General features: G+C 42.8%; 1 long non-coding RNA gene across 1 annotated transcript; it reads left to right on the top strand.

Moving 5' to 3' along the window:
* On the top strand, nucleotides 1-26,917 carry LOC137658689 (uncharacterized). Its single transcript, XR_011047397.1, has 3 exons — nucleotides 1-57; nucleotides 17,361-17,471; nucleotides 26,646-26,917. It is a non-coding gene; the product is annotated as an uncharacterized lncRNA (long non-coding RNA).
* The last annotated feature ends 29 nt before the right edge of the window (nucleotides 26,918-26,946 follow it).

The following is a 26,946-nucleotide window of genomic DNA, read 5'->3' as shown; positions in this document are numbered from 1 at the left end:
TGATCATTCCCTGTTTGAGTTTTCTAGTGTCAACAATATGGAGCGTCTTTGAAAAAGGTATGGAAATACATGATAATGTATCATCGGTGGTTTATTAAAGAAAAAGTAAGAATAAGGGAAATATTTTGGTGGAAATGCAACTTCAAATGATTAGTGTATGATATTTTAACTTCTAAACACTGGAAATTGCTGTTGGGATTCATTATTTGATTGATTTGAAGTTTTCTGGCATCCGGCTTCTGTAGGGAATGGACGAGTGTGCCTATTAATTTTGCCATTTTTCGCTGTATGGCTAATGAGGGCTGGAACACTAGAATTGCTTGTAGATAGTTTAAAATGTGAGTACTATATTTTGGAGTCATTTTTTTTTTTACTTTTGAGTGACTGATTGCAGGTTACTGCGCGGAAGGTAATTGCTTTTGTTTTTGTAGTTTTTTTTTTAAATGTGCGACTTTTTATAGCCCACGGTTTTGCGGGAAAATGTTCGGTTTTCAACTTATTTTGTGGGATTTTTATGAGAAAAAAAACTGTCCTACGTGGGAATTTGAGAAAACCCAAGTGGCTAAGATTTAGCCCATTAAAAGCTTCCAAATATTTGAATGTTTTACGTGATCCAATTTGGTAATTGTGTAGGAGACCTCCGCGCTCGATTTAAAAGTTTCTAAAAGTAGAAAACGAAAGAAAACAGTAAATTAGAGCTACAGTTACCTTGAAACTGTGAGATAATCCTCCTACAACCACCTAACTCTTACACAGAAAATGTAAGCATAAACCTACTACTACAATTATGGGGGACCCCAGTGGGAAGCGGGGTTTTTGGGTGGGGGGAGGAGGAGAAAAGTTATTTTTTCGGGGCACTACCGAACCTAATACAACTACCTACCCTACCCTGGGGGCCATGTACCCCTACCTAGGCCTACTGGGGGGGGGGGGCTCCGCCCCCCCTGCGACCCCCCCTTAAGGCCACAGTAATTTTCAGGGCACCACTGAACCTGACACCCACCTAACCTAGCCTATGGGGCCCTGTACCCCTACCTAGCCCTACCGGGGGGGGGGGGGCCTCCGCCCCCCCTGCGACCCCCCATTAAGGCCACAGTAATTTTCAGGGCACCACCGAACCTAAGACACCCACCTAACCTAGCCTATGGGGCCCTGTACCCCTACCTAGGCCTACCGGGGGGGGGTCATAGTGCACTAGTTTGTCTGCGGATTATAGTGGTTACAGGGCTCATTTGAGCAAAAATAAGACACAGTCAACAATAACAACAGACTTAGAAAATTCAGGGAAGATAAGAGTAGCGTGAGTTTGATCGTCGATATTTCGACTATTAATGAGGTTACACAACGTTAACGTAAACTGCAAACTACCAATACCTTACTGTTATGGTGTAGGTGGACCTTTGAAACAAGACACGAAAAAATTGCACCTCCTCTTCCTTTTCCCACGAGTAATCACACTACGATCACACCGGAATGCTAATTTGTTGTAATCTATACGGCACACATTTTCACAATTAGGGCACTTTTTGGTAAAGTTTTAGATTCAACCAAATTGGGAAATGTATTATATTAATATATTTTCCTAGTAAAGCACGTGATAACAAAAAACTTTCTCTCAATACATTATTGACGCTGATGTCTACTTACAGAGATAATTATTTCAGTTATTGTAGGTCTGCATTTTATTTCTAAGTGTTCTGTATACCTTTACGCTGCCACGGGACCTAGCTCTTGTTCGTTTGTATGTCTGTTTTCATCTTACTTGGCTCCGCCCCATTGCGTAATGTGACAATATTTGCTTGAATGCGCATTTGCTCCTCCCACTAATGTCGCTCCTCCAATCTAAATACTACTGGGTTCTTTTCAAGGGTTATTATTGGACGATTCATTGGTCTCTCAGTCTTGTTTCAAGGATCTGTTTTTCGTGCAATATAACATTGTAAACGATAGTATTTTGTTTTTTTCCCTATTTCATTATGGGAGAAACCCGTGATTGTCGTTTGTTTTCGGTTTTCAAAAATTCCGGTTTCTATATTTTCAGCACACGTCACTTAACTGTCATGGATCCTCCGGTACGGTTGTGTGAAATATGTCGTTATTCCTATTTTGATGTGATCGGCCGATTTCATGGGAATTATAATGGAACTCCTGAAGTAGTGATTCGTTTTCTAAGGGAGCATTCCGTATTACCTTTAAGTGTCCAGTGTGGTAAATGTGATTCGCCTTTACATTGTCGTGAGGATAGACATGTGTGGTATTGTACCAAATCTGTAAATTGTATCCTCCCCAATCAGAGGCTGAACGTATTCCAGTACTTGATGATTCAGAAGAGGGTCAACCACAACCTTCCACATCTTCATCGTCATCTTCCGTTTAAGGTAAGAAGTGATTTAACAAAATATATATATTCAAATTTACCCCTGGTTAAAGGGGGGGGTCGCAGGGGGGGCAAAGCCCCCCCCCCCCCGGTAGGGGTACAGGGCCCCTAGGTTAGGTTAGGTGGGTTTGTTAGGTTCTGTGGTGCCTTGAAAATTACTGTGGCCATAAGGGGGGGTCGCAGGGGGGGCGAAGCCCCCCCCCCCCCCCCCCCGGTAGGGGTACAGGGCCCCTAGGTTAGGTTAGGTGGGTTTGTTAGGTTCTGTGGTGCCTTGAAAATTACTGTGGCCATAAGGGGGGGTCGCAGGGGGGGCGAAGCCCCCCCCCGGTAGGGGTACAGGGCCCCTAGGTTAGGTTAGGTGGGTTTGTTAGGTTCTGTGGTGCCCTGAAAATTACTGTGGCTTTAAGGGGGGGTCGCTGGGGGGCCCTACCCCCCTCCCCCGGTAGGCCTAGTTAGGGGTATGGGGGAGGGGTGCTGGAACATTAATTATTCATTTATTGCAAATATCATTCAATGCCCCAACACCCTCCCCCCCCCTTCCCCCACCCAAAACCCCGGTTCCCAAAGGGTGTCCCCCATAATTGGTGGGATGAACTAGGGTATACATAGTAAATCTCTAAATTGGTTGGTTTGCAGTCAAAATAAACGTTAAATTCATTGAAACCACACTATTTCTGATGCAACAAATGTATTTTTATTGCATTTTTCCAAATTTGGCTGAAACTAAAAATTTACCCACTTTTTCTCTGCCAAAATCAAACCATGACGTTGAGCAAATGCAATTAGCAAATCAACTTTCCCTGAATAATGTACACAAAAATCCCCATAAGAAATAAAGCAATTGTCACAAGTGACACAGTCGGAACGGGATGAAGGTCCTGCTAATTGCTCCATACTTCACGGCAAAATGAGCTTTTCAGTTTGAAGGGAGATCCGAGACGTGCAAAAATATTCCTCCGCGGAACTTCACGTAAACTGTGGTAACTGGTGGAAAAATAGCAGGGATAAGTGAAGTAATAAGTGTCAGCATTGGCTAGATTTGTAAAAACCGCCATGATTGGTTTTCAAACAGTGTGACGTCAAGAAAACACCTGTTATGGGTTAGAATAGCATTGAGAACTAGTCTGCCATACGCAGTAAGGCGGTGAAACACCTCATTTTAGCCAAGACATCACACAGTAAACAAAAACAAACACTTAGAAAAAATCCAAGTGAAACATAACTATACACACGAATATCTTCGTTAAATAGAAGCTGCTCATATATTGACTATTATATAAGCGTTCTATATAATATAATAGTGAATTGTAGGTGTTTAAATTCTTCAAGATCTTCCGCGGAGCTCTTACACATTTACCTCCAATTTTTGGTATTAAAGTTACTGCCAAATAAGAATATTTATTATGTTTTTATTTAAGTTTCAGATGAATTGTACGAAAAAGTTACTCGGATCGGTAAATTTATAGAAAAATGCGAGAACATTTCTAAGAGAAAAAAACACTATTACTGCAGTAAATACTGTGCTTTCAACGTATTTGACCTACATTTCCTTTACAAGTAAGTCGTTCTACCATTATGCAACCCGACCCCCCCTCATTCCCGAAGGACACAGATGGGAACCTGGGATTTGGGGGTGTTCGAAAACAGGACAAATCATGATTATTTAACACTTTTTAAGATTTTTAAAAGGGTACAGAACCTAAAACACCCACCTAACCTAACCTAGTAGTTCCCATGTGACAAACCCAAGCCTGAGGGCTCGGACCCCGCCTTCCAAAGTCACAAGTCGTGATTATTTAAAACTCTTGCTTTGTAAAAGGGTACAGAACCTAACAAACCCACCTAACCTAACCTAACCTAACCTAACCTAGCTGTTCCCAGGTTACAACCCCTAGCCTTGGTGCTTGGGCCTCACCCTTCCCAGGTCACAGAACGTGTTCATTTAATACTCTTGAGTTTTGTAAAAGGGTACAGAACCGAACCCACCCACCTAATCTAACCTAACCTAGTAGTTCCCAGGTCACAATCACAAAACTTGATTATTTAATACTCTTGAAATTTGGAAAAGGGTACAGAACCTAACAAACCCACCTAACCTAACTTAGTACTTCCCATATCACAACCCCTAGCCTGGGGGCTCGGACCCCACTTCCCAGGTCACAAAACGTTATTATTTGATACTCTTGAGATTTGTAAAATAGTACAGAACAAAACAAACCCACCTAGCCTAACCTAGAAGCTCTCACAACCTATCCGGGGGCCTTGAACCCAACCCTTCCCAGATCACAAAACGTGATTATTTGATACTCTTTGAGATGTGTAAAAAGGTAAAGAACCAAACAAACCCATCTAACCTAATCTAGTAGTTCCCGGGTAACAAACCCTAGGCAGGGGCCAAGCCCTCCGGACCACCCTTCCTGTGTCACAACCCCTAGTCGTGGGACAAGACCCCCGAACCCCCCTTTCCAAGTCACAAACTAAAGGTTACTCAATTAAATCCTTACATTATTATAAAAATAAAGTAAATCACAAATAACTCCTTACCTTATGATTTTACATTTTTTTTTTTCGTCTTGATAATCTTTTACAGAAGCGTTGTATAAGTAAAGTTTGTCCCATGTATTTCTATAATACCAAATTTCAAAATAGATTGTACTTCCATTTTGTCCTTTTGTCACTACAGGCGTTGCTGTTTAGTCGATCCTACAGATAGCTACAAAGAATTCACAAAACTTTTCCTTAAGAATTAAATTGTCTTTGAGCATATTTAACCACTAGTTCAATACAACCTCTAGAAAAGGTTCTGCATAACCAACATTGCACTGTTCACAATCTGTTGAAATTGGGTTTTTGTCAAGTTAATGCTAGAAGGGCCAGCCGCTACCTTTGCCATTGCTACAACAAAATGAAATGCCGCTTTTACTTCATTATTCTAAGTATTCAGTCAAACACGGATAGCAGTGGATGTTAAGGTATTTTTATTATTCCCCTGAAATCCTAGTAAAACTTGGTTTTTGACTGAAGTCGTTCGTAATTGGTTATGAAAACATTACTTCATAATGATGTTACAGCTGTCAGCCAATAAACTGTAATTGGAACTGCTTGCGTTTGAGTAGGAAAATGAGCTAAAGGGCTCATTGAAAGTAAATTTTGAAAGGTCAAGATCAAAGTTTAAGATCATGGGCAAGCAAAATGCCCAATTCATGTAATCAGCCATAAGTTTAAATATCTTTGTCAAAGAAACTTGAAACTTGGTTCATATTTGAGTGTATGAAAACCCACGCCAATTAATACATGTTAAGTTTAAAGGTCACTGTCGAGTTTAGGGTCAAGCTCAAGCAAAAGTTCAAATTATCGTCATCAGCCATAAGTCCGTAATTTTAATTGTAAAATAATGAAAATTGTAGGGATTTTGAACTGTTATGTAAAGAGTTGGAAATGATTGAATTTTGGAAGGTCAAAGGTCAAGGTCATGAATGGACAAAATGTCCATATCATGTCCTCAGCCATAAGTCTGGACATCATGTCTCAAGGGCTTCAATCCATGCAAATTAATACATGTTAAGGTCAAAGGTCTAGGTCGAGAAATTTACTGCCGTGGCAGAGGTCTGCGCTCCAGAGTGCACCTTTAGTTTGGTTTATGATTGTTTATTTTAAACATAAAACTTACCCGCTGGTTATATAAGAATGGCTAAAGTCCCTGGATGCCCGGCAGAAATTCAAAATCTCGCAGCAATCGCAGATATGCCAGATGTATACTAGCGCCCTCACGGTAGACAGGCCGAACTATTCCAACCAATTCAGACCTTCCCTGCTGCCATTGCTGGCTGGAACGATTGGAATTCACTCGCAACCTACTTTGATTTGGACGGTTAATTGGTGGTGTACACTGTCTTTTGGTTTTGGGCTTTCGCTTTATTGATTTCTCTTTCATATTATCTTGAAATCTTTGTTGTTTTGGGTTTATTTAGATAGTTTTGACCCTTGTTTATGTTTAGATCTCTTTCATAACTTTTCAATATGGCCGACCCCTCACCTGTATATAGGAAGTGTATTAAAGGATGTCATACTCGTCTTCCTAAAGCTTCTGTTGATCCTCATACGATTTGTGTGAAATGTAGGGGTAAAACTTGTACTTTTGGGGATCGGTGCGAAGAATGCTTTTCTTTGACCGGAAGCGAGTGGTTAGCTTTTGAGCGCTATACTCGGAGACTAGAGAGAGACAGAATTAGACGCTGTTCTTCTCGTTCTGTAGATTTACCTATATCCAATGTCATTGATCCTAATCCTTCCCCCGTAATGGTAGATCAAGAACCGAAGGAACCTACGATGAAGTATATGTTGTCCGCGATTCAAGCTCTTGGCGTAAGAGCTGAATCACTAGCGGTGGACAAGAACCAGATTTTGTCCGAAATTAATTTGCTTAAAAGTTGTCGCACAGGCGACTTATCAAGGCGAAATGTTCGGCTAATGTGTTCAGTGTTGTGGAGGGTGCGTCTCCATGATCCTGTCATTCGCCTAGCCTTAGACCTCTTTCGAGCTCCTGAACCCATAGGAGAAGTAACGTCGAACGGCAAAAGGGAACAAGAGGCGTCATCACTCGCTGAGACGTCCCCTCGAGCGTACCTGCTGTCATATCGCAGGTCGCTCACCCTTACCATAGGAAAGGTGAAGTTAGTACATTATCGCCATCTTCGGATGAAGTTACATGTGACGGGGTCTGGCGTCAAGCCTCCAGACCAGAAAAGCAGACACAGTGGTACAGCATCATGATTCTCCTCCACAAGAGCCTGGCTCTAGCCATTGGGATATACCTGAGCGTTTTCAGTCCCTTGGCGAGGGTTCACATGCGAAACGCTCTGACGGGAGTTCTGAAATAGATAAAGGTTTGGTGCAGTCAGATTCAGAGCTGGTCCCTGGTTCTGGTGTTACGGTTCATGCACCGCCGCTTCCATCAGATTGGTGTTCGTCTCCCGAAAGTGGGGAGCGATGAGGAAGGGGAATTTGCGTGGGAAGAGGCTGCACACGTGTTGCCTAAGGGTGATCCCAAATGGTCTATGCTGTTGGGCATGAAGCAGCAACTCTCGTCACTTATGCAAGCTTATCGGCCTGCTGTTGGCAGTGCGGTTGGACGTCAGTCTTCTGGTTTGGACGCGTTGTCGCACAGGCGGCCTGTTAATTCCGGTAATGACGCGTTGTCGCACAGGCAATCCCCCAGCCACAGTGTTCAACGACAGGTTGAGGTGGATGCGTCTCGTCAGGGACCTGCTTCTCAGCATCAATTGACTGCTCATAGCGCTGAACGTTGGTCTTTTAAATGCGACAACGTTCGCCAAACAACGGAGCAGGCCGCTAAGCGGCAGGACAGAAGCGGACGCGATACGGAGCATCAGCGTCAGTCAGACGCTATACGTCAGTCAATCCATGACACCGCACGTCAGTCTACTCATGACGGCACAAGTCAGTCTACCCACGACGGCGCACGTCAGTCAATCCATGACTCCACACGTCAGTCTGCCCATGGCGGCATGCGTCAGTCAACCCATAATGCCACGCGTCAGCCAACCTATGACCCCACGCGTCAGTCGACCCTTGTCGCCTCGCATCAGTTGGATACTATTCCACAAACCGAACGTGACAACAAGCGCAAGGCTAGTGAACGTCATGCAGATGGGAATGTTGAACAGCGCAAACGAGTGCACTTCAGTGCTGACGCGTCTGCACAGGAACGGCGTCTCTCTGAACAAGGCACTGCTGTGGTGGCTGATTTTCTTTCGGAGGAGGAGCCGGATGAGGTTTTCTCCCCGGATAAACTGTTGGACGATAGCTCGGAAGGGGAAGAGGATAAACCACCTCAACATTCGGTGAACCTCAAGAAGTTAATGCTGGTCTTTACGGAGTTATTCCCAGACCATTTTACTCCTGTAGCCCCGCATTCTCCGCCTTCGGAATTTACCCTTGGTAAAGCAGCAAGAGCATCTATGTTCACGAAGATGGTACTCTCTCGCTCCTCTAAGAGGGAGTTAAAGTTAATGGGAGTGTGGATGGATTCGAAGAAAGTCCTTGGTAAGACGTGTTTCGCTTTTCCTCCTGCTAGATTAGCCTGCAAGTCTAGTGTTTATTATGAGACTGGAGAAGTCTTCGGCTTGGGTGTTCCTGCCTCTGCCCATGGAGATTTCTCGAGCCTAGTAGACTCTTCACGTCGGCTAGCTATGAGGAAGACTTAAAGTGTGGTGGTCTATGTCTGAGTTCGACCATCTCTTGAAAGGCATGCTCAGGGTTTTCAAAGTGTTTAACTTTCTGGACTGGTCTCTGGGAGCCTTGGGGAGGAAAGTGTCGGAAATGAAGGGCACTGACACTAGTAACCTCATTTAACTAATGTCATGCATGGGCAAGGGAGTTAGGGACAGTTCAAATGAATTGGCTGCCCTATTCACAGCCGGAGTTGTTAAGAAGAGGGCAACTATGTGTTCTTTCCTCTCCGTGGGGGTCACTCCTTTTCAGAGATCGGAGTTACTTTTTGCGCCACTGTCTTCTGCGCTATTCCCTCAAGAGTTGGTAAGGGAAGTTGCCGATGCGCTGACCCAGAAGACTACACCCATGATCTGGTTGCCAAGACGGCTATTAAGGTGCTGCCTACTTCATTCCCTTCCCGTAGACCAAAGGAAGTTACTTCGTTTTCACAATCCGCTCAGCCTTTTCGAGGTAAACCTGCCGGAATGGGTAACTTCAGGCCCGATGGGAAGAAGTCCAAGAAAAGTGGAGCTAAATCCAGTCGAGGCAGAGTCTGACTGACCTCTCCTTCAGACAGCAGTGGGGTCCAGGCTGAATTTCTTCTGGCAGGCCTGGGAGAGAAAAGGAGGGGACCCTTGGTCCGCTCTTGTTTTAAAGGAAGGATACAAAATCCCATTCTTCTCAAAACCTCCGTTAGCGACAGATCCTATGGATCTCTCGCCCAAATACAGGGAAGGACCAAAGAGGCAAGCCATGCGGCTTCAGATGTCTCTCTTGCTAGAGAAGAAAGCAATAGAGGGGGTGCGGGACTTAAAATTGCCAGGGTTTTACAAGCGTTTGTTCTTGGTCCCCAAGAGTTCTGGGGAATGGAAGTCAGTTCTGGATGCAAGTGCCCTCAACAGCTACATCCAGAATTCGAAGTTCACCATGGAAACTCAGAAAACCGTGCTGGCAGCAGTAAGGAAGGGCGACTGGATGGTATCATTGGACCTTCAGGACGCTTACTTTTATGTCCCAATACATTCGAGTTGTAGACGTTATCTGAGGTTCGTGTACGGGAAGAAAGTCTTCCAGTTCCGGGCCTTATGTTTTGGTCTCAGCACACCTCCTCTGGCATTAACGAAGATCATGCTGAATGTGGCGAGCATGCTATACTCAAGGGGCATCAGAGCCTCCCTGTACTTGGATGATTGGCTACTAAGAGCCCCCTCGGCCGATCGCTGTTTGAAGGATCTGCAGCTGACATTGAATTTGTCAAAGGAATTAGGACTCCTAGTGAGTTCAAAGAAGTCACAGCTGACTCCATCCCAAAAGATTCTTTATTTGGGGATGGAGATTGAGTCGGACTTTTCAGGCTTTTCCGTCGCCTGCAAGGATTCAATTAGCTCTCCTAAAGCTTTGTTCCTTTATAAAAAAGGACGTCAGTTCGGTGAGAGTGGATGAGTCTTCTAGGGACCCTCTCGTCACTGGAAAAGTTTGTGTCACTGGGGAGGCTGCACTTCAATTAGCCTACATCTCAATTGTCATTGGAAGAAAGGGGATAGTCTCGACAGTGAAAGTATTCCCATTACGAATCCCATAAGAACACACCTTCTGTGGTGGAACAACGTACACAGACTTCAGGAGGGCCTCTCATTGGAGCAAAAGAGCCCAGACCTTGTATTGTTATCTGACGCCTCAAACTCAGGGTGGGGAGCAACCTTAGGGAAGGCAGAGATCTCAGGTCTGTGGACAAAGGAGCAAGAAAACCTCCATATCAATCAGAAGGAGCTTTTAGCAGTGCATTTAGCCCTCAAAGTCTTCGAGAAACTAGTCCTAGGCAAAGTGGTACAGGTCAATGCCGACAGCACCACGGCTTTGGCTTATATAGCAAAGCAAGGCGGGACTCACTCAAAGTCTCTCTACGAGATAGCAAGACCTCTTCTCGTATTGGTGGAGGAAAGGAAAGTTACCTTATTGACACGATTTATTCAGGGAGTCAAGAACGTGAGTGCGGACAGACTCAGCAGGAGGAATCATGTTCTCCCCACAGAGTGGACATTGCACCTAGACGTTTGCAAGAGACTGTGACGGATGTGGGGTCGTCCTCTAGTAGACCTGTTTGCAACCTCGAAGACGAAAAGGCTGGAGACATATTGCTCGCCAGTTCTGGATCTCGAGGCAACTCACATAGACGCATTCCTGTTGGATTGGTTATACATGGATGTGTACACATTCCCACCTTTCAAAATCCTGTACAAGGTGTTACAGAAGTTTGCGTCTCATGAGGGAACCAGGATGACTCTAGTGGCTCCTTTCTGGCCGTCATGAAGTTGGTTCACAGAGGTACTGGAATGGATGGTGGACGTGCTGAGAAGCCTCCCATTAAGAGCAGATCTTCTCAAACAACCTCGCTTGGCAAGAAACCATCTAAACCTCCGAGCTCTACGTCTGACTGCCTTCAGACTATCGAAAAACTCGCAAGATCTAGAGGATTTTTGAAGGAGGCAGCCAAGGCTATGGCAAGAGCAAGGAGGACTTCTACCATCAGGGTGTATCAGTCTAAGTGGGAGGTATTCAGAGAATGGTGTAGAGCTAACTCGGTTTCTTCATCCAGTACCTCTATAGCACAGATTGCCGATTTCTTCTTAGATCTTAGAAATAAGCATAACTTTTCCTCCTCGACCATCAAGGGGTACAGAAGTATGCTGGCAGCCGTTTTCAGGCAGAGAGATTTGGATCTCTCCAACAATAAAGACCTGCAAGATCTTCTTAGGTCTTTTGAAACTTCTAAGAGGCGACAACAAGAATCGCCTGCCTGGAATTTGGATGTTCTTAAATTCCTCATGAGTGACAGATTCGAGCCTTTGCACTAGGCCTCTTTTAAAGACTTAACCTTGAAGACACTTTTCTTGGTTAGTTTGGTGACAGCTAAAAGAGTCAGTGAGGTTCACGCTTTGAGCAAGAGCAATGGTTTCCGAGATGGGAAAGCCATATGCTCCTTGCAGCTTGATTTTCTGGCCAAGAATGAACGTCCTTCCCATCCATGGGCCTAAGTCTTTTGAGATTGCTAATCTCTATGATGTAGTGGGCAAGGAGTTGGAGAAGGTGTTCTGTCCTGTTGGAGCACTAAGGTTCTATTTGGACAGAACAAAGAATTTGAGAGGCAACTCGGAGGCTCTTTGGTGTGCAGTTAAGAAGCCTACACTGCCTATGTCAAAAAATGCCTTATCCTTTTTTATAAGGCTCTTGATTAGAGAGGCTCACACCCAGTGTGGTGAGGTGGACCTTAAGCTGCTCAAGGTTAAGACGCACGAAGTTAGAGCTGTAGCTACTTCGGTGGCTTTTAAACAAAATCGTTCTCTGCAAAGCATAATGGATACAACTTTTTAGAGAAGTAAATCTGTATTCATATCCCATTATTTGAAACGTGTCCAGACTCTTTATGAGGACTGCTACACCTTGGGTCCATTCATTGCAGCGAATGCAGCAGTAAGTGAAGGATCTACCACTACACTCCCCTAATTCCTAGTACCCTTTTCACCCTCTTGGAACTTGTATAGTTTTGATGGTTGTATGTGGAGATTGGTCGACAGTCTTCCGCAATCTTTGATTTGGTCAGGTGGTCATTTTGTTCCTTGAGAGCGCCCGGAACAAGGGTATTAGTTGAGGTCCTGTCAAGTTATAGGTTATGGCACCATTTAACAGCTCCTAGAGATCGTCAGCCCCCCTGGGTGGACTGCTGGATCTTCTAAGGATAGCAGACAGAATGAGGCAGAGAACCATTACAGTTAGCTTTCTTATCAGGTACGAACCTCTTAAGTTTGTTATATTAAACTCTTGAGTGAATTTCCAATTACGTTGCTGTCTCTGACCCACCACCAAGGGTGTCAATCAGCTATTCTTAGATAACCAGTGGGTAAGTTATGTTTAAAAACTATATTTTCATAATAAAAATAAATTTTTGAGCATACTTACCCACTGGTTATATAAGTTATAATCCCACTCTCCTCCCCTCTAGAAACCAAGGGGCATGGAAGGACTGAATTGATTGGAATAGTTCGGCCTGTCTACCGCGAGGGCGCTAGTATACACCTGGCATATCTGCGATTGTCGCGAGATTTTGAATTTCTGCTGGGCGTCCTGAGACTTTAGCCATTCTTATATAACCAGCGGGTGACTATGTTAAAAAATTTATTATGAAAATATAATTTTTTCTTGAGTTTGCTCTCACTTTTGATCAGTGGAAGTTCCCTGAAAGGTAAAACATAGTGGAATTCTCTTTTTATGAAAATGTGTTGGGTACCTTTATAAGGTTAACTAGATCTTGAACCCAGTATAGCAGGTGCTTCTTATATACCAATAGGTGACCAGTCCCTGCAAGAATCGAGCAGCTGTACCTTCTCAGGGATAAAGGATATTTGGCTTCCTTCCCTGTTACCGAACGAGACTCCTGTCTTTTTCCATCTTTGACATGGGTTGGACACAGAGGGAAGTAATTTGAAGGCAAGGACATAACTACAATCTGTGCTAGAACAAGACAAAAGCCTGTAAGTGATTAGTCCAATCTCGCCATGCTTCCAAATATGAACCAGGCTAGGCTCTAAAGTGTAGGATACGCATTTACTGCTTCAGCTCTACGCTCCTTTATGGTGACTGGGATAATTTCTTTGACATTGACAAGACTGTTTGCATCTCAACCCCCTTGTCTGCTTCCTAATTATACATTCATAGATAAATTCACAGATTTGAGCTTTTATTTTTAGGGAGAGAGAACCTACAATACAGGTTGTGGAACACCATCAAGTGTGAAGAACAAGAGTCTTAAGGGTCTCATAATGTGTGGGAACTGATCCTTGGTGCATTTTTACATAGAAAGAGAATCTGTGTCATTAGTTTGTTTTAGGAGTACATGGACTAGGGAAGGAAACCACCCAGCCTTCAGTCATTAAGTGTTTGTGGCTGAAATAGGCACTCTGGTCTGCTATATTACATGGCTTCGAGGGTTGAAGCATCTATGGAAAATTTGAATGGATCAAATGGTCAGATATGTGATCTGAAAACAACATATGGTTAGCTGATCTATATTTAGTTTTCTTCCAAATGGTTTGGCCAAAAGCTTTTGTGACAAAGAACTGTGCACAGCAGCCGTACCCAAGTCCATTCGACCAGCTTGTGACTGGTCAATGTATCAAACAATATGGTTCAACCATGAACTGCCGTCAAAGTTCTGTATGATTGTGTTTTGTTCCTATACAGATAAAAACTTTTCCTCCTTTGAATAGTCCATCTGTCCAGCAAAGGACACAAGTAGTTTCTTCTTTCAAAAGGTGTTGGACTGCTCCAAACTTTTGTACTCCCTTACAATTTATCCAGGAAATGTGTTGTGATTAATGAAGAATCTGGTAAGCATTGTTGAGGTGGGTAGTTCCTTCTCTATTTTCCAATAGGGTTAGTTTGCAATGACCTAGAATAAACTCTTTCGTTTTGCTTTCCTTCCCTTAACCCATCTTCAATCTAAAGGTGGCCATACACGTACGCGACTGGCGCGCGGATTTCATAGCGACTGGCGCGAACCGGTCAGTCTTTAACGTGTATGGGGCCTATTGGTGCCAGTCCTGTCGAGCCAGGCCTGTCGCGTCGTCCTTTCAGCATGTTGAACTGATTGGCGCGTCGCGCTGTGGGTTTTGGGAAGGACTGAGGCAAAGTTTCAACATGTACAATACCTGCAGAGTACTCAGACTCGATCGCCCTATTTTTTTCCTCGTAGGAGTCGGGTCATATTAGGCTTTGATTGCTTAACCAAAGCACATCTTATATAGTCTTCCTTATTTTGTCTTTAGCACCTTACTCTTTTTATAAATAATAGACAAACAATTGAGTTCTATCAATTTCCATAACATAGATTATAAAATCAATCTCCGGACAATCTATTCAAACATGTATAGGTTATGAACAAGACAATTAGTATTGAAAATATCATTTAGTGTAATTTACACGGGTTCCGCTAGTTGTTGTTGTTGTTATTATTATTATTATTATTATTATTATTATTATTATTATTAGTTTTATTGATTAAAGAGAAGTTAAATAATTTATGAAAATGCAAATTATATATATATATATATATATATATATATATATATATATATATATATATATATATATATATATATATATATATATATATACATACATATATATATATATACATACATATATATATATATATATATATATATATATATATATATATATATATATATATATATATATATATATATATATATATATATATATACATATACATATACATATATATACATTACCGCACTTATTTTCCTTTTACTTGGTGTCATGATGTCAAACACACTCACTGTATCAGGACACTACAGGACTGAAAGGAGCACGGCCACTGCATATTTCATCTGTCCTCTCAAAATGTGAGTAGAGCAAGTCATCTACGTGTATGGGCAATACCCAAGTGGACTGGAGCGCGCGCTACTCCCGGCAGGACAAACCCCATGCCAGTCGCGTACGTGTATGGCCGCCTTAAAGCTATTCCAGTCCTTCATTCCAGGTTCCATATGAGCATGTTACAGGTTGAATGATGTTGCTTCCTCACTTGAAGTCTATGTAATGCTGACCTTCCTTTTTTTTTCCTGTCAACTTACTTTCATACATACATACATGAAAGGCATCTTACATTTCTGGTATTGCCATGAAACAAGCTGCTTTCACTTTCCCGTTGATTGAGAACTTTAGTTCTTGAGTTGTTTTCAGTAAGCTATGCATTTGGATCTCCTTTCATCATATCAGACCCTCTAGATACCTTAGTCTTTCCACATGCCCGTGTCTTATCGAACTTGGTATGGTGACGAGTTGTTACTAAAAAGGCTCCCGAGTGTCACACCCTAGGTAACATCAGGATTTGCTGATGCTCCACTATACACTGGTAGAATTCCCCTTCTCTTACTAGTGACATCAAGGAGGTAGTTTTCACTGGACTGAGCGTTTCTGCAATGAACTGCCCTTCACTTCAACTTCCTTTGTCAATGAAACTCCCCTCAATCTCGGCTGTTATGCAACCTTTAACTTGACTTCAGACTGAAGAGTTCGGCCTTCTGTTGACCAGCATGGGCTAAGGAGTAGCTTTGAATGATCTTTCAGCTCCAGGAACTCAATCCCCTTACTGGTGCTGCTAGAATCTTTAAGTCTGTAAAGCAGAATCTCCTGAATCCTTGATTGTCCATCATAGGAGCTGTCCCTTACGCTACTCGTAAGCCTGAGCCTAGGCATTACTATGAGCATATTGCATAAGCCAGATGTCATGAGTCATTCTCAGTGAAGGGAGGCCTTCTTGTCCCTTATCTCGAGTTCATGTCCAAGAGCCAGCTTCTAGCCTGGCACAACTCCGCTCTCATGTAGCAGGGTACAGAATGACTTATCCTTTGAGGACTTAATGTTGCTAGTTATAAATCGTGGTTACCTGTGTGGAGCACCAGACACACTTTCTCACACTGAAAAGGTAAATAGTTAAGAACTTGCTTCTCCTAACATTGGTAATCCTATGAGGTTCTGGAAGTAACCTCACACTTCTTCTGACTCATGGTGTTCCTACGAGATTTCGGAACTATCTAATATTTCAAGTACACAGTGTCTGATATAGCAGATCCTCTCTAACCTTCAGAAAGAACCAGTCATTGGCATTAGTTCTGAAGGTATATATCTGCCCATTAGCCTTCTACTGGAAGTTGGCTAACCTTATCATTGGTTCTGCGATAGTTACTCAACAAATGTGTTGGGAAACCTCTTGAGACTAGCATCTCTTTCAAAATAATCGTTGCTGCATAAGTCTACAATGAGAAATAGAATGTCTGGCAGTTCTTTTCTTTCCCCTGTTGGGTTGAATCGGCCACTTCTCTATGTTCTGGATCGAATGTTAGATGCAGGGCAGCTTCATAACCAAGTAACTTTTCTTTACAGGGATGTTCCATAATGAAGTTTCTCCCCTATCCTCCCAGACAAAGGGCAGGATAGATAGAATGTATGCTCACATTCCTTATATGGCCATACATTAACAATATCCTTATGTATAGGTTCCTCCATGACTACCTACCAGTCTCCTGGTAGGGACCTAACCTAAACACCTGGATATCACCATGCTCAGGTTGTTAGCAGGTTTACAGCAGTCTATCACTTTCATTCTTCCCTTACCCCAAAGTGATGACATTTCCCTGGTCATTAAACCAACCAGATTGATATTAGGGACTGACTTCCTTTCTTTAGGATGTTGCAAGTAAAAGGTTGAAAGTTTGTATTTTCTAATCTATTCAATTATACTGTATTGTAACGAGACAAACCTGATACCTTCAAGTTACACTTCCCAATTAAACCACCCTGCAAGTTCTAGGTTATGGTTAAAGTGAAGGATATGCTATCTGGTGGGTGGGCTACTACTACTATTCTTACTATCAGTATTCCATTTTAAATTTGAATGGCTGTTTCCAGCTTCATTGAAGTCTTACTGCTATTAAAAGTCTCGGCTTTGTATATTTAGGAAAAAAACAAACTGATTAGAAATATATACTTTGGAAACTATACTTATAGTCAAAGTATTAATGCTATTCAATAACATTCCTATTTGAAAAATAATTCTAGATAGTTATAAAAGCTAGATTGCCATAGACAATCTGTTACTAGAATTTATAAAAAACATAGAGGGAATCTTTTGAAATATATTTATAAATGCTGTTTTTTTTTCTTTCAGGTGCATATTGAGCTATGGGAGACTGAAATTTAAAGTTTATCATTTTGTTGCTTTCAACGAGTGCATGGATCTTATTGAAACCAGCTATCTGCAATAACTAGAATTTTAAATGTAAGGTTAATATGAACTTTGTTTGATATGAATGGTAATCTTATTATAAAAAAAATGCTGTTGGCTTGTTAGTATTTTGAGGTCACATTGTCATCTCTGTAAGTTAAAACTGTATTAGCCCTTGTATTGATTAAAATGATAGCTAAGATGATTATAACTTGTAAATAGATAGCATTAGGAATGGTTAGTTAATGGGTTAATACTAAGATTTAATCTAAAGGATAATTGTTCCGGCGTAGATACAAACTCTTCTCTATTTATAGGGTATACTTTCGGCGCATCTGAAAGACGAGCCATGATAATTTTAGTGAGGGATAACTACCCCATCCGCTAGTTAGCGAGTGGGGGGTGGGGTAGACTGGCTACCCCGCTCACTCACACCTCTCGGCTGAGTAACCACTTTACTTTATGGCTTGGTAGAGGACGGACATGCTGCCCTTCTCTCCCGCTAAGACTTGCTTTGATAGTTTTTCTGTGTTTTATTTATTTTTTTTTCGTGTTTTCATTTATCTTACATATATATGAGCGTTTATATGTATAAATGGAAATATATGTTGTTAGATACTTGTAACTTTAATTACTGTTGACAACGTATCCGACTGCCTCCGCCGTATGGGAGTTGTCATTGCCGCCCTACCCTGCGCTGATGGTCGGCAGGTTCTCAAACTGCCGTGTTTGTTTCATTACTGAATTAAAGTGTATAACAGTTCAGCTCCCTTTCGAAGAATCATCTTACAAGGAAGGTGACTTATTCCCCGAATAGTGTATTTTGTGCAGCGGAGCATGAATTGTAATTTATCACTACTTCCTTTTTTTACAGGTAGCAGTGACATAGAACACAAGGCCGATTGCTACGGCCGCCCTGTTCGTTATCCTGCGCTCCGTGTGGTAGCTCGTGAGCTGCCCACGTTACGAGGTAGCATTCGCTGTCAACCTTCAACTTGACGTTCCTCCTTTGAGGGGAACTTCTCTCTCTGGGTTCTCGTGATCATAGCCATACTTATATGACAGAGTTTGCGGACTCTCGTTGTGTTGATCGTTCGCGCTCACACAACACAGGCTATTGTGAATCTTCGGGTGAACGTAGTACTGAGAGCTCTCGCCACACTGAGAGCTCTCGCGCGCAAATTGGCACGCACGGATGATCGGGTGCGCACGACCGGACGACTAAATGGTGCGCACAACCGGATTGGCGTGCACGACTTCATGGCGCGCACGACCAAATTGGTGCTCACGGCCGATGTGGTGCGCACGACCGATGTGGCACGCACGAGCAACATTTTGCGCGCACGACTGGATTAGCGTGCACGACCAAATTGGAGTGCACGCCCTATCTGGTGCGCACGACCAATTTGAAGAGCACGACACATTTGGCGCGCAAGACCAAGTTGGCACCCACAGCCGATGTGACGCGCACGACCATATTGGCGCGCACGACCATATTGGCACGCACGACCATATTGGCGCGCACGACCATATTGGCGCGCACGCACGATCGACTTGGTGCACTCACAATCAGTTGAAGTGCGTGAACAACTCTTATGACAGAGTTTTTCGAACCCTCGTTGCGTGAAATGTTCACGAGTGCATAAAAGTTTTACTCTCATGACAGAGTTTTCGAACTCTCGTCCCGTGAATTGTTCGCGCGCGCCCATCGTCATCAAGTGATTTACTCTTATGACAGAGGGACGCCTACTGCCTAGGGGTTTCCGAATCTCTACAGGTAACTATAACACTGTTCCTTTGGGTCATGGTTACATGACACGATTCCTGAAAATTCCATCAGGAATCAGCGACAGAGTTCCTGCGGGTTTTTGGCACAACATCCCTTAAGGTCATGAGAAAGGAATTCACAAATAGATTCTGAACCTCTAGGTTCTCATCCGAATCTCTCGGTTTCCGCGAACCAGAGTTTTTTTTTAAAACTCTATGGTCGGCCTCCCCCACCCTACGGGATGGGTCTTCCAAAGGTGTGACTTGATACGTCACTCTACACTCCCAGATGATTACTATATCACAGAGTCTGGTTTCGCCAGCACCGATCCTTTCGTTTTCGAACGAACCACCATCATCTTTCCTCCACCTTCCCACTTGAAGTGGTTTGGTTAGCAGACGGAAATGAGCTGGGAATGAAAAATTCTTTACATTCCAGTTCATTTTCCCTGGCAGGCCTTGTCTGATTTAGACGGTAGTTTTCTTACTAGCGAGAAAGCGTTTGATGGCACCCCTTCGGGTAAACGGTCGATGGCAATTATGTCTGGCTTTCTTGAAGCAAACCCCCACATATAAGACTTCACCCTTTTCGGGAGACTCGTTCCTGAGAAGTTTTTACAGAACTTCAATGGGTGTTGTTAAAACTTTGTGAAGGCCGTAAGCCATCCCGGAGCATGCGCTCTAGCCAAGACAAAACCGCAAGGTTATTGTCTTAAACTCGGTTCTACCGTTTGATGGAGGCAGCCTCCATCGTCATTGTACCCTGGGTATAACGACTTGCCTTTCTACATGATAGGCTATCCGTACAGGGTTATTGTTTCGAACAATTAGTCTCGAAGGAACATTGTTAGCTGACGGTAAAAGAGCAATAGCAACAGCGTGGGCAACTTTTCATTACGTTTAAGAACTTTTCAAACCCCGACCACAGGTAACCAGACATCCGGTTCTTTGTAATGAACACTGGCTCGCCCCTCACATAAAGAGGAAGGGTAAACCAAAGCGGAAATGATCGCTTCTATAACTGTATATTTTGTTTGAGAACATGTTCGCTCACATTCAAGGAAATAGTTAGTCAACGATCAAAATTCTTTCGTCATTAATGTTGCGATTCGTCGCACATACATTATTCCCGCAATCGGATTCGTTGCAAACGTCTCCTGCAGGCAGAGAATACGCATGCATTAGCGCAAATGGACAAGTAAATATATGTGTGCAAGTGATCTTTCTGCCCATAAGGGCTTTATATATCTTGCAATTAGAAATCCGTTCTATTAAGTTGTATATTTACATCCCTTACTGAAACCAGGTTATTCAGTACATTACCTGGCTACTTTCCTGTAACCAGACATACGGCATTTACGTTCTGCCTCCTTAATGGTATTTTTTCCTTTCCCCTGATAGGAAGTCTTAGTCTCCTACAAAGGCTTTGGCTGGAAACTTCTCGTAAGCATATCTGTTCCCTAGTAGGGAACATTTGATATAAATGCTAGTTTACCGATCGGAGACAAATAAGTAAGAACGTTTTTTGTCCTAAGAAGGAGAAACCTCCGTTATGAACGTTTTCAACCTTCTCACACACTGAGTTCTGGACACAACTTTGTCGAACTGCGCATGTATTCTTGTCATGCTCATAGATCGGTGTTACTACTCCGTAGTAGACTTATGCTCTTTATCCACCCAACAATAGATTGAAGATACGTCTCAATCCCCTCTTGGGTTTGGTTGGATGCGTTCAGTGATTACTGTACAGTCTCTTGTCCGGAAAGCAGTCTCTATGGAGATTCACTATTATAACACAAGCTGTACTGATTAACTGGTTTACCGTCTGGTATCGGTCTTATTCGGCCAACCATACTGTATTAGTGGCAGTTAGAGGGCGAACAGGCTGTTCCCCTTTGTTGCAAGAACTTGCAATTAGTTACACGTCTCGACATCATCTCAAGATGTGTTTACTGCTATGCACTCCCCTCCCCCCCTCACCGCTGGACAATCCGCGGATGATGAGTGGCAGGCAAGAGCGTCTGCAAAGAGGCCTGTCTTCTCGTCTTCCCTCTGGATCTGATGATCTCTTTAATGCATCAAAAGAGGGGGAGCGGGGCATATGCCGCACCATTCCAGCCTCGTCTGTTGGCCCGATTCAGAAAGGTGCCAGCATTCACCTCTCTTAGAGAACCATCTAGCAGTGCGAAGCCTCAGATGGACAGAGGACAACTAGTTGCCCCATCTGCTCGGTCATTCCTGGTACAGGAATGTGCTTGCAAAACCACACAGATAGTGGGCTCTTAGTGTCTTGGAATCATCTTGTATCCAATAAAGTCTTAACTTTGTGAGGTCCCCGACTGTGGTTATGCTCGCAGCGGCCCTGATCTTCAGGGTCCCACTTGACCGTTCCCCAGTCCCAGAACACCAGGCCCTCAAAGATGTATTCCAAGATCGGTGAGGTGGCCTAGAGGTGTGCCTTGTTTTTTCCCCCAATTCGATCTGGTGAAAAAGTCCTCAGCCAAGTCAGGATAAGCAAGATCTTATCAATGACTCCAATAGCTTTACTATGGTATCCCGCAGAATGGTTCCCCAACCTTCTACAGCTTCTGATGGAATTCCGAGGGATCATCCTCCATGGCACATCTTCCAAGCAGCCACATGCTAACACTTTCCTAAGCCGTAGCTTTGCCTCGACTTCATGCCTGGGACGATCCTACACCACCCCTCTCAAAGAGGCCTTTCGCAACAAGTTACGAAAAAGATGTCTAGGCACCTCAGACACTTTTCAGCGTTGGTCTTCCAGGCGAAGTGTTCGGTCCTTTGTGACTGATGGCGTGGAAGGGGATTCTCTCCCATCGATGCCTTTACTTATACAAGTGTGAGATAACTTGTCCCCAGTCGGATCTCAACCTCCTCCTGGGAACGCAGTTTGGGTCCTTCAATCTTTGGAGGCCCCTCTCTACGAACCTTATGCCCAGCAACAGATCGCTTCCTTACACGGAAGACGGCCTTTCTACGCACTTGAGCTTTTGACCAATAGAGTTAGTGTGTTGTATGGTCCATCTTCTGATGTCGCCTACCCTAGGAGATGGGGAGAAGTAATCCTCAGCGGCGTCCATGAGTGGATTGCCAAGACTCAAAATCCGAGTGTGCTGTACCCTAGGTGCAGCCCATTTCTAATAAAGTTATCTTCATTCGGTAATAGAAAACCCGTCAACGGGGGTTTTACCCAGTGAGGAGTCTGTGGGGTTACCTTAGAAGAACGTTACCAACTCGCCCACGTGTGTCGGCACGGTTGACCAGCACGGGGAAGGTCAAGAGGAGGACCTCGAGGATTTCCTTCCCCTCTTGGATTGGAAGGCAATTGAGGTTACTCTCAATCTAGACTCTCCTCCATCCTAAGACCCAGAGCTCGTAACGTCAGTGGCGTTGCTACGTCCCTGGCGTTCAGGAAACTACTCAGTAGCACAGATACTTTAAGTGGGCATATGGAAGCGTCAATCAACCTTCATGGCCCACTACCTGCAAAGACTTAACCCACAAGAACATGGAGACCTTTTCCATCGGTCCTGTGGTGGTCGCACAACAAATGGTCTAAACACCTCAGGGTCCTCGATGGAAAAGTAGCAGAGGGTTGAGGGCTGAGACTACCCGGATTAGTCTGGGGTGAATGAGTAAAAATGCCTGGCTCCTTTCTTCCTTTCACCTTCTCCCCTCTGGGGAAAACAGCTCCGCAAGCCTCAGCATAGCTGACCTCACCTCGCTGGAGGCAAGACCCATTTCCCTTGTGCCTCCTAAGTATAGAAGAATACTTTGTTACGTCCGCAATACCTTTTTGAGGGAGGGTATTGGGCAAGTCTTTAAGAACAATAGGTTTTATTATTATTATTATTATTATTAAATGCTAAGCTACAACCCTAGTTGGAAAAGCAGGATGCTATAAGCCCAGGGGCCCCAACAGGGAAAATAGCCCAGTGAGGAAAGGAAATAAGGAAATAAGGAGATAAGGAAAAATAGAACATTTTAGGAATAGTAACAATATTAAAATAAATATTTCCTATTTAAAATATAAAAACTTTAACAGAACAAGCGGAAGAGAAACTAGATAGAAAAGTGTGCCCAAGTGTACCCTCAAGCAAGAGAACTCTAACCCAAGGCAGTGTAAGACCATGGTACAGAGGCTATGGCACTACCCAGGAATAGAGAACAATGGTTTGATTTTGGAGTGTCCTTCTCCTAGAAGAGCTGCTTACCATAGCTAAAGAGTCTCTTCTACCCTTACCAAGAGGAAAGTAGCCACTGAACAATTACAGTGCAGTAGTTAACCCCCTTGGGTGAAGAAGAATTGTCTAGTAATCACAGTGTTGTCAGGTGTATGAGGACAGAGGAGAATCTGTAAAGGATAGGCCACACTATTCGGTGTCTGTGTAGGCAAAGGGAAAGAACCGTAACCAGAGAGAAGGGTCCTATGTAGTACTGTCTGGCCAGTCAAAGGACCCCATAACTCTCTAGCGGTAGTATCTCAACGGGCGGCTGGTGCCCAGGCCAACCTACTACCTATGTTAAAGACAAGCCACACTATTAGTTCCACTTACACACAAGCTTCTGCAAGCCGCTATCAGTGCATTACCTCATTTCGGCACTTGATTTTAGCGAGGGTAGGGTCCCTTCTACCATTGATCACAGATCGAAATAGAGAGGACCCCGGGTCATGACCGAGGCCAGATGGTGAGGACTTCCTCCCTCCTAAAAGTAAGTCACCCTATGAATAGCGAAGGGTTTGTATCTACGCCGGAACAAATAACAAATTTGTAAGTAATTAGTATTTTTCCTAGTATACAAACTTGGAGTTATTTATACAAATTGGCCCGCCACCCTGTCCCCTGAAAAGTAATGCCATAAGTATAGTGGTTACTCAAGTGAGAGGTGTGAGCGAGCGGGGTAGCCAGTTTACCCCAACCCCCACTCGCTAACCAGCGGATAGGGTAGTTATCCCTCACTAAAATTATCATGGCTCATCTTTCAGCTGCGCCGAAAGTATACCTTATAAATAGCTCCAGGTTTGTATACTAGGAAAAATACAAATTACTTATAAATTTATTTTGATTCTAATCAGTTATTCAAGGCAAATTTTACTTATTAGCAGTTTGCTTCTACACCAGTATCTTCCTCATCTGCCAGTTTGACAGAGGAAATACCTAATTCGGAACCCTATCCTATATCTATAATCTTTAGCACCCCCTATGACAACTTAAAAAAAAAAAAAAACAATATATTTGCATTCCTCTGACTAGTCCAATTTATTGTCTTACCACCCTCTTTGGATTTGCCAATACTTGCTCACCCTGTAGAAGTAAAAGAAAGGGCACAATGAAGTCTCCTCAGATGGCAAGTAAAAGGCGGGCCATCACACCATCAAATTTTTTTAGAGGACAATGTGAGACCTTGCTAATGCAACAATCCTATTGTTGGCCCTCACATGTCAAAACCCACACCCTGGACAAAATCTCACACTCTTCATGTTCCCTTATACCGGTGTGCCAATTGCACTTGCTTGCATATACGAACCTATGGTGTTCACCTACAGCACTCACAAGTTCTCATCAGTTTTCACACACCAATCGCATGAATGCTGCTGCTTGGTTAGCTTGTATTCATAGAGTTCATCATGTTCTCCTGCTTTTGCACATTCAACATTCTTATCTGTTTATGCACACTCTTCCCACACATTCCGTTCTTTGCACGCATTATGCTCACCTATACAGATCCATAGAAATTTCATAATCAGTGTGGTCGTTTTGCTTCTCGTGTATGAAATCCCTTGCTTTGAAATACATACTCACTATTTACTAATTAATCAGAATCCCTCTATTTCTCAAAATCCTAACTTTTTGGGTTATTAAAAACTCATCTGATTGGTTTTCAAAATCTCCCTGGCATATGTCATATCGGTCATTTGGGAAATACTCCCCCCATTACTCGGATCTCGATGAAGTCATTATAATCACAATCATTAGTGGATCCAAAATGTAAATTAAAGGGATATTTCTTTTATGGCACAGATAGCAGAGGTAGGATATCCCAAGTCTCCTCCTTGGTGTAATCCACCTGTTAAAATATGTTTTACGGCAGGAGGGAAAAATACCTTACCTAGTAGGGTAATGAAAAGTGAGTTTTTAAATCATGCTGCTCAACATCATGGGAAACATGTTTTTACAGACGGCTCCAAATCGGCTGCAGGAGTTGGAAGTGCAGCTGTGGTGGGGGATATTGTTATTAGAAGGAAACTCCCATCCTCTTGTTCAATATTTACTGCTGAGCTGTACGCAGTAATTCTCGCAGTCCAACATATTTTTAAAAATGGCAACCAAAAGTTTTTATACAATTTTTACGGATTCCAATAGTGTTTTACTCTCATTAAAACAAATTATGCCAGGCCATCATCTAGTACAAGAGGTGCAGGACTGGTTAGTACTTCTGCAGTCTAGGAAGAGAATCTGTGTTCACTTCTGTTGGGTCCCTGCCCATGTTGGGGTGGATGGAAATGAACAAGTAGATAAGGCAGCAAAGGAAGCTTCAGGGCTTAGTAATCCATCCCCCTTGAGTATTCCTTACAAAGATCTTAAAAGTGAGATTCATCTTTACTGTAAAAATAAGTGGCAAGCTCGATAGTCTGAACTGACCACCAATACAAAATTGAAACAAATCCACCCATTGGTGGATAAGTGGTTATCTTGTAATTCTACAAGTAGGAGGGATACCATTATTTTAACTAGGCTGCGCATTGGCCATACACATGCAACGCACAATTATTTAATGAAGAGTGGGGAAGGGAGACAGGCCCCTCTTTGTAATACCTGTCAAGTGACAATTGATGTTAAACCTATTTTAGTCGATTGTCCTGTTTTTAATCTTCAGAGGAGGACACATTTACTCCAGGACAAACCTTTAAGAGATATACTGGGGGAAAACTGTAATACCCTGAACTTGAGAAAATTTATACAAAGTATTGGGTTATATTACGAGTTATAATTGATTTTATTAATTTATTTATTTATTTATTTATTTTACCCTTTTAATCCCTATTTATTTCACATCTAGATTTTATTGTATGAAAGTGTTGCGATTTGTATTAAAGGTTAAAATGATACAAAATGGTGTGAGTATACAGATATGATTGAATGATTTTCGTTATATAGCGCTGAATGGCCTTTGATGCCCCAGTGCTTGGCTTAATGCCTAAATCCTATATTCAATTCAATTCAACTATGGTTAACAAGGAGTGTAAAATCAAAAAGTATAATCCCTGAGGATTTCAGTTTGTCATCATTTCCAATATCTTGCATTTAATACAGTACAATATCTTAAATTCTTTATAGTCTGTTATGCAGAATATATTAATGAAAGCATATTCCTAATAATGACGTGCACAGTAAAATATTTGAGTAAGACAATTAATAACTTATGTTTATTTTTCAGAACAAAACTTCAGAACGAAATTATCCAAAGAAGAGAAGGATATTAATTATAGCTTCCTGATCACAACATGAAACAACTCCGTATCATAAGACAATTCTTATGAAGTCAAAATCAGGAGCAGCTACAAATAATCTTGGATTTACTACAGAAAAAAAAAAAGTTCCCGGGGAAGACAAGATAATGGATAAATTTGATGAATTTCTCAACTACAGCCTACAGTCTATCATCAAAATTATCTAGTGTTAGAATACCGTAATGAGAAATACAATTATATAAAAATTTAAATGTTCAGTTAGCCAGA

This window comes from Palaemon carinicauda, chromosome 1, assembly GCF_036898095.1.
Source record: "Palaemon carinicauda isolate YSFRI2023 chromosome 1, ASM3689809v2, whole genome shotgun sequence".
In the NCBI taxonomy this organism is placed as follows: domain Eukaryota; kingdom Metazoa; phylum Arthropoda; class Malacostraca; order Decapoda; family Palaemonidae; genus Palaemon; species Palaemon carinicauda.
This window is presented reverse-complemented; position numbering and strand designations above follow the sequence as displayed.